General features: G+C 36.0%; 1 long non-coding RNA gene across 1 annotated transcript in view; it reads left to right on the top strand.

Moving 5' to 3' along the window:
• Positions 1–8,422: 8,422 nt before the first annotated feature.
• Positions 8,423–9,621, top strand: part of LOC308680495 — a 9,627-nt gene continuing 8,428 nt past the window's right edge. The window contains exons 1-2 of the long non-coding RNA XR_014028920.1: positions 8,423–8,488; positions 8,690–8,979. This is a non-coding gene — a long non-coding RNA (uncharacterized lncRNA). The remainder of the gene's footprint in view (positions 8,489–8,689; positions 8,980–9,621) is intronic.

A 9,621-nucleotide genomic window follows, 5' to 3' on the forward strand; every position in this document is an offset into this window, starting at 1 on the left:
ATGTTTATTTTGTGTTTTAAATGAACGTGTTTATCGCACAGGCTGAAATATGAGCTCAATATCAGCTTGAGCTTCACATTCAGATCAATATAATAAGCCGTCTCACACTCATCCAGCGACTTTTGAGGAGAAATAATTGAATTTCATCGTCAGCAAGATGAATAGTTTCATAACACAGATTGGGTTTGCAGTCCATTTGTGACGTTTGTGAGCATTATATGCGTGTTGAGGATGAATGTCATTAATGAAGCACTTTAATAGTTTGATAATGAGGCTCAGTGACACGCTGTGTCCATTAAACTACATTATCTGAAGAATAAAACACAAAGCTGTGAAACACACTCAAGACAGCAATTCGTGTTATAATATCAGCCTCAAACAAAAGATCTTAATGAACGTCAAACACGGGTCAGATGTTGCTGTCAAACTCAAATATTCCCATGTTTGATATCTAAATGCTCATCTGAACTCAGCATCGCTATTAAAATGTGCTGAAGTAAAACTCATGAAAGGATCCGGCTTGGATTTCACTCTCTTTAATCATTTCAACACAAATCTCAGTGTCCAGACCGAGCTCGATTAATGAGATTATAGTAATGGAAATGGAGGATGGATGTGCTTGTTTCTCCACATAAACATCCGAAAAATAGACTTCATTTTCTTTATGCTAAATTATAATTTATTTCTTCAGGTTTTGGGGTGAAATATATGACCTAGACAGGTAAGATTCACAAATTCAGCCTTTTCTGACTCTAATTCTTGCTCTTTTAGTGGTTTTCTTTAAAATTATTTTCTGTGCGTGTTTCTTTTAGGTGAAATTTACTGTAAAAAAACTATGGATGCAGGATTAAGACTTATCTTAAATTTACAGTAAATAAATAAATAATGTCAATATACCAAACTACTCTATCTTTCTTGTTACCTAATATACTGACAACCACCTTAAAATGACAAAATCATGAATCAAAGCTCATCATAAGTAGCTTTTCCACAGGCTAAAATAAAAACTAATATTTTATTTATGTTTGATAACACGTGAATAATGCAATAAACAGTCATTAAGCAACATAAGATAAAACCCTTATGTGCATTACTGATTAGAATAAAAAGAAACATAATTATTAGGGCTGTGAAAAGATTAATCGTGATTAATCGCATCCAAAATAAAAGTTTGTGTTTAAATAATATATGTGTTTGTACTGTGTATAATTAAATTTGTATATATAAATACACACACATGCATGCATATATTTAAGAAAAACTGTGTTATTTATATATAAAAAAAATATATTTATATATAATATAAATTATATATAAATATATATATGTATGCAAATATTTCTTAAATGTATACATGCATGTGTGTGTATTTATATATACAAAATAATTATACGCAGTACAAACACATACACTCACCTAAAGGATTATTAGGAACACCATACTAATACTGTGTTTGACCCCCTTTCGCCTTCAGAACTGCCTTAATTCTACGTGGCATTGATTCAACAAGGTGCTGAAAGCATTCTTTAGAAATGTTGGCCCATATTGATAGGATAGCATCTTGCAGTTGATGGAGATTTGTGGGATGCACATCCAGGGCACGAAGCTCCCGTTCCACCACATCCCAAAGATGCTCTATTGGGTTGAGATCTGGTGACTGTGGGGGCCATTTTAGTACAGTGAACTCATTGTCATGTTCAAGAAACCAATTTGAAATGATTCGAGCTTTGTGACATGGTGCATTATCCTGCTGGAAGTAGCCATCAGAGGATGGGTACATGGTGGTCATAAAGGGATGGACATGGTCAGAAACAATGCTCAGGTAGGCCGTGGCATTTAAACGATACCCCCCCCCCCCCCAAAAAAAAATGGTTTTAAGTCAGTTATTTATAGTTATTTATATATTTTGCTGTAGTGTGTCTGTAGGAAATATCAGTTTACATTTCCAAACAATCTTTTTGCCATTAATTGTAATAATCCAGTGAGATCTGACAAGGAGTCTGACACCAGCCGGTATGATCTGATCTCACCATCATTGAGTCCGTCTGTGATTACATGAAGAAACAGAAGAAACTGAGACAGACTAAATCCAGAAGAACTGCGGGAACGTCTCTGAGACGCTTGAAGAAACCTTCCTGCAAAGCTACCTGAGAAACTATGCGCGAGTGTACCTGGACAAAAGCCGTTTTAAACGCAAAGAATGTAATCACAGACAGACTCGATGATGGTGAGATCAGATCACACCGGCTGTTGTCAGACTCTCACTGGATTATTACAATTAATGGCAAAAAAAAAAAAATGACGTTGGTTAAATTATTTTAACGAGTTAAAGTAATGGAAAAACATGTTGCCATGACTTATTGATCATGTACGTTTTTACAGAGCAGATCGGCATGATCAGACACTACCATATTTTCTTCTGAAAATGCTTTCTTTACTCTTCCTTCTGTGTTTCTATCCTGCGAGCTCAACTCTGTGTGTGACTTACTCTCATTTGGCAAAGAGAAGTGTGTGTTTGTGTGCGAGAGAAAGACCCGGATCTATTAAATCAGACGGTGAACATCAAACCGGTCTCTGAACGCTCGTCCATCCCTTTCATCCAATCGATTCCTCCAGCCCTGTTAGAGCGCTCAGGTTTATGTCAAACAGCTTCATGTTAAAGCTTTTGTTCAAACACACACACTTCTGTGCTTCGTTTGTGCGTTTCAGAGTCTCCAGCGAACGGAAATCCATGGTTTCATGAGTTCAGAGCATCAGTCGCTCATGCTGAAGATAAATGTGACGCTACTAAACCTCGAATGAAAAGCTCAAACAATGCAAAACCCCATCAATGCATTCATATCTGACAGAGCTATTGATCTGACAGGAGTGAGACGTTATTTCAATCACTGAATTATACTGTCAAATCTCAACCCATCAGAACATTAAAATAATCGTCTAATAAAACACGAACTCTTTCTGCTCGTGTGTATCGATCAGCATTTTTGGTGTTCCAGTAACTATAGGCCTATATATAGACCCGGTTTGATGTTGGAAATGCGTCCCGTAAAGATAAAGGCAATTGGGAAATGGATGGTGGCTTTTAGTTCAGTAAGTGGACGAGCGTTTGGCCGTCGCTCTGGTTCTGAAATGAGCCGTCGTATAAACCCTTATTTCTGCTGCAAGCCCAGACGTGGGTTCATGTGGTTTGATCCAATCATTGCACACAATGCTTTTACAGAGGACGGATCGGCGGGTCGAGCGGATGTCAATTGTGTAGCAATTTTCCACCGGCGAAACCTGAAGCCTCCTGTAATTCGACAACAGTTTTGAGGCGCGAGAACCACACAATCCCGTATTTGAGCTTTAATGTGATTTTCTGTTCCTGCTGTTTCCTTGCAACATCTGAGCAATAACCAACACCCTCATCATCATCATCATCATCATCTTCATAGTCTTGATCTTGCTCTGCGGTTCATATGCAAACGCTGGTAATGTCATCAGGATAAACGCTTTTTTCTTCTCCACACAGCAGGAGTTTGCTTCAAAAGAGCTTTTGTTTGTCGGATAAGCAAACATCTCTCCTTGGTTTTGTTCTCTGAAACGAAGGAGCTCAAATGAAAGACTCGTCTCATGGACACACACACAGTTTATGACAGCTAAGGTTTTCTCTAAAGGCTCATGAGAAGCCCAAACACACCATCGTTTAAAGAGCTCACACTCCTCAGTTTCTCACTAAAACACCAACACACCAGTGTTATTTTAGGCTATATTTATTCATATTTTGAATAGCATTTATATTTTCAGTAGTAGCTATACATTTTTTTTTTTTTGTGCTTTTGTCATTTTTGTTTCTTTTTTTATATTTCTCAAGCTTTTTATTTTATTTCTGTTTTATTTAAAATTTTAGTCATTTTAGTACTTCAAGGCAAGGCAACATTTATGACTTCATATAATATGTATATTTTCTTATTATTATGTATATTTTTTATATTCTAACTTTAAGTACCAAAAGTAATGTTTATAGTGTCATTTTTTAATTAACAATAACAACAGTGGTCAGTATTAACATGCATTTATATTGTGCATGTAAGCCATTTTCATTAGTTTTTAAAAATCTTTTTCTTACTTTCTTTTATTTCCATTTTAGCTTTGATAATTTTAATACTTCAACTTAAATGTAGTTAATTGCCAAGGTAACATTTACATTTTTTTAAATTTCATTTCTGGTGTTCATTTAGAATATTTTACACTTTATTTTATTTGAGCTTTATTTCAATTATGAAAAAAAATGTAGTTTTAGTTAAAAACAACAACATTGCAAAAGCGCAGAACAGTTTGTCTGTGTCAGAACAAGCCGGATCCGAATCTGCTCCTGTTTTATCCCGTCGTTTCTCCTCATGCGCCTCATAACAAATGTATGACCTATGCATTTGTTTCATGAAATATCAATATAAATATAGCCTCGAGCTATAGACGTGGCCAAGCATGGCCTACATTTTAGTAAACACAATGACTTGAAGGTCAACTGAGGAACATTATGATGTATGGTGAAATTAAATAAATAAATAAACCAAGTTTTTTTTTGTGCTGTTAAAAATGTTCTTCATCCTTCATTTTTGTGCGGGTCATTGGGGATTTTTTCCACCATAACCTCTAGCCTGAAATCACATTAAAACATTGATTATTGTAAATGCATGAAATTCACCATTGTGCTGCATATTTTGCCATTATCTTCCTAACTACTAAATCATCCTAGTCTTTCCTTTCTCTTTAATTCCCAAACAATGCAACAGAACTAGATCGCTCCCAATCGCATGATGTTTACAGTGAATCTGTTTTAGTGGGATTGATCTGGTTTTGTTGCATTTGCTTTGTCTTTACTTTCAATTGATCAATGGTCTGAAAAGATGACTTCCAAAAAAAATTCAGTGGCCTAAAAAGGCTGGAAAACATTGGCTGTGAAAAGTTGGCTATATAGATGTTGAGGTTGAATACTGAATGGAGTGTACATTCACTTGCATTATTTATACACTCTTAAGAAAAATAGAGTACTAAATAGAACCCTTTTTATAAGATTCTGTAAAGAACCATGCTTTGAAAGTGTCATATAGGACCTTTTCACTGTAAAAACAAATTTTCATGATTTGTAATCACAACATTTTTTTCTTTTGTCAAATCAACTTAATTTATGTGGTTCAGATAACACAATATTTTGAGTTTCTGATGATTAAACCAGTCTCCTTCATTGTATTAACTCAATTTTTCAATTTGAATGAATCTTAAAAATTTAAGGCAAACTGGTTACAAGTAAAACCAAGAATATTTTTTAACGGTGTAACACTTAAACATTGGCTGTGAAACGTTGGCTATTCACTTTGTGTGTGTTCTCTGATCCGATGGTGAAAACACCAGGTGTAAATGCCCTCCGATACGCATTGAAAACGATTGCAATCCGATCACACAAACCACTTCAGATTGTTTAAAAGTAGTGGGACTAAATGTGACCCTGGACCACAAAGCCAGTCACATGGGTCCATTTTTTGAAATTGAGATTTATGCATCATCTGAAAGCTGAATAAATAATCTTCCCATTGATGTATGGTTTGTTAGGATAGGACAATATTTGGCTGAGATACAACTATTGATAATCTGGAATCTGAGGGTGCAAAGAAATCAAATCATTGAGAAAATCTCCTTTAAAGTTGTTCATTTATGTTGGCGATTGTGCAGCATTCACTCACAGAAATACATGTTTTATATATTTACGGTAGGAAATTTACTAAATATCTTCATGGAACATGATCTTTACTTAATATCCTCATGATTTTTGGCATAAAAGAAAAATGGATCATTTTGACCCGTACAATGTATTGTTGGCTATTGCCACAGATATCCCCGTGCGACTCGAGACTGGTGACGTGATCCAGGGACACACATGATCTTAGTGTTGATGCCGCTCTTTCTTCTATCGCAAAAAATAAACTGAGAATGCAGGTCATATCTGTTGCTTTCGCATCTAATTTGCATATTGAATTTGCATATAGTTCTGGATTTGAAGATTCCCTGCATGTTTTGCGGAAACACATTCATGTGGCCGAGTGTAAAAGGAACAGTTTTAACAAATCGGAGAGTAAAAACTTATGAAAAATATAGTGTGACATGTTTCTAACTTCCCATCGCAGTTTCTTCTCCGTAACCTCTTCCCGTTTCGCACCCTTCATCTCTCCACAAACACTGATGGGAAATTGCCTCTGACCCGAAGAAATTGCATTAGAGCCGTTATAAAGTCGTTGAGAGAGGATCAGACCGTCCTCCAAAGTACATACATATTTAATTTCTCCACACACACCATCAAAAACTCAAATGATGGAACAATGTTTGTGTCTGGTCTCCCAGCGATAGAAGACAAATCGACTGGGCAAGAACATTGCGGTCGAAGGCTTTGGCAGAAAACTCTTACGCTTCAGTTGAAGATTTCAGAGGTGATGTTTTTCTTTATGGATATGATAAATGAGTCTCTGGATGACTGATGTTCATAAGCACATCCACCATGATCTGAGCCTGTATACACACTTCAGTATTCCTCATCAGTCAGGGTTAGTGATTTGAACAAACCCTGTACAGTAATTGTTAAACCAGTAATAGCATGTAACTCATTCGTCACAGAAAGCACTATGGCAAGCTGATTGAAAACAAGTTGATTATTATAAATATGCTTCTATATTTTGCTGAATTCTCTCTTCCAAATAAAGATTCTTTATTGGCATTGAACTTTTAACATTAATGGAACTTTCCTTTTCCTTTCCAATGCACAAAAGGCTCTTTATAGTGGAAAAAAGTGGGTTATTTTAAGAAATGTTCACTGAAAGCTTGTTTGGCATCGATGCAAACACTCCTTTCTGGAACTTTTACTTTTAAAAGTATTTAGAAAAAGTGGAAACAGTAAATATTCATATGTGCTGTGTGTTCATGCAATATGTTCTCAACTCAGATGTCAATTTGATCCCCTAATGTTGATTTGATCCCTTATTAGGGTCCATTCAGCCTATGCTTTTATTCTGTATTTATATGAGTAAAAACACTATTTAGTTTTCAATTCTTGTTTAACTTAAAAATATATATTAATTGCAATTAAATATTTTAATCTAAGGACTTTAAACAGTCCTGATTATAATGCATTATACACACCAGTGTTGTTTTATTTTTATTATAGTTTTATTCATATTTTGAATGAGCTTTTATTTTATATAATTTTTGTTACTTTTTTAAATATTGCTATTTAGGTTCAATTTATTTTTATTTCACTTTTAGTTCCATTTCACTTAAATTTATTTCAGTTTATTGCCAAGACAACATTTCTTATTTCTAGTTTAGTTTATTGCAGCTTTATTTCAATTAGCATGTTTTTTAATAGTGTTAGTTAACGATAATAACTGGTACATACAGACAGTCTCGTCGCTAGAGGAGAGAAATATGACGATTCTCCTGCAAATGTGGGCGGGGCTTGATTTTGTCTGTGTTGAATTGATTGGATGGTTGTGGTTTGCTATTGGCTGATCTCATGTGAGTGACAGGTTGCCCCGCCCACATCCTCAGAGAAGAGAAGAGATGCTGCAAGAGGAACTTATTCTCATTCAAGATTAAAACAATAATGATGTGCACCGATCAATCATTTAGAATAAACACTGCAATATTCCAGAAAAACAATAAGAATTGTTAATTTTGATTTCCTACCCGGATACCCAAAGCTACGGCTTTATTGAAACTGCAGCGGCTCAGTCTCTGAGATAATGGAGTTTAGTGACTCGAAGTCCAGCTGTAATCTCATAGATGAGAGTGACTGAAACTGTCACTGCGGAACGAGAGAGAGAGACACGATGAGGAGAGAAATGTAATATCGCTGAGAGACAGAGCAGTTAAAGGCCAATTTGTGTGTCCAGATCTGGAGGAGCCACTACATCTACTGATGGAGGCGTTCGAGACGAGATTCACCTCTGACTGCGTCACCGTCCTCCATTACAGGCACATCACACACAATCTCTCAGTGAGGGCCATGCTATTCAGCAAAAACACTGAGCCTCAGTTACGGTTTGCATTAATGTTGTTTAAAGTTATAAAAAGGAAGCTGGATTTTTTCATTGTGATGAAGATGTGTTTATCAGGGTTAAACTCACTGCCATGAGTCTATTGGTGAAATTGGTTTATTTCAAGATTTAAGCAAAAATTTAGTCATATATATTTTTTAAATGTCATATTGCAGTATTTACTATAAATGATTTCCATGCACATCATTATTGTGTTAAATTGATGTTCCTCGTGATCTTGAATGAGAATAAGTTCCTCTTGCAGCATCTCTTCTCTTCTCTGATGATGTGGGCGGGGCAACCTGTCACTCACAAGAGATCAGCCAATAGCAAACCACAACCATCCAATCAATTCCACACGGACAAAATCAAGCCCCGCCCACATTTGTTCTTCTTCCAGAAGTTTTTCACTCGGATATATGGTACAAAAGACTAGCATAACTTCTGTTTCATGACGACTTCAATGTTTTCGAGTATTTTTACAATGCATGAAACTTTTTTGGCAACTAGCTGAAATAAAATGTTTACTTTTTTATGTATTTTATTTCAAGTAACACTTTTTTTTAAGTGCAATAAGGAAACTGAGTCTTTGTATGAATATTAACCTTGTTTTACTTTTCCAGTTTCCTTCAGACTGAACATCATAAACAGAAACACATGAACACAGATATCGCAAGTGATATTCCTGTCGGGGTTTTGTGTAGCAGGTCAAAGTCTGTGATGTGTGTGTCTGTGTGTAAATGGTTACATTGCCAGACGAGCTGAATAACAAGAGGACTGACTGAGAAATGAAGATGAGACGAGCGAGACTGCAGATAAAGAGTTAATCCACAGGTTTGACCTTCTGGAGTCCGATGCTCAGATTAAACTGCTGATTCACTCTCAATCCATCAGTCTGAGAGATCTGTGTGAGGTAAACACACGCTGTTCACCTTCAAATCAACACGTTCTTCGACTGTAATCATAGTTTCCAACAAAACATTACAGTTAAAGCTACGATATGTATTTTTTTCTAACCTCTTACAATAACAAAGGCGTCGGTTGATGACGCATAAGCGGAATTATGAACTTGTCGTCATGCCGATGGATCTAATAATGTTTATGGATGAGTGAATACACTGATGTGTTTAACATGATTGGTGTGAAGCAGGGCGCGAGTGCTAATGAGAGACAGATCTCAGTGCCACACGCGAGTCCTGCAGATATAAAAAGATGAGGACATTTCATTCTACCGAACGCAAGAGCTGAATAATACTCACACAGGTCAGTTTATTAGACGAATGAAACGTGTGAGGTAACGCAGCGCTGTTTCACTTGCTCTACACACTATCACACTAAACTGCATTTGAGTGTGTTAAAGGGATAGTTCACTTTGAAATTAATTTTTGATATGTTTTAGCTTACCTCAAGGGCATCCAAGATGTAGGTGTCTTTGTTTCCGCAGTAGTTTCAATTTTGATATTTTTAGGTCAAACCGTTCTTGTCTGTCAGTCATATAATGCAGGTCTATGGTCACTGTCTCAAAGAGCAAGCACAGAGTCCAAATTAAACAATT

Source organism: Scardinius erythrophthalmus (genome assembly GCF_964197995.2).
Source record: "Scardinius erythrophthalmus genome assembly, chromosome: 20".
Classification (NCBI taxonomy): domain Eukaryota; kingdom Metazoa; phylum Chordata; class Actinopteri; order Cypriniformes; family Leuciscidae; genus Scardinius; species Scardinius erythrophthalmus.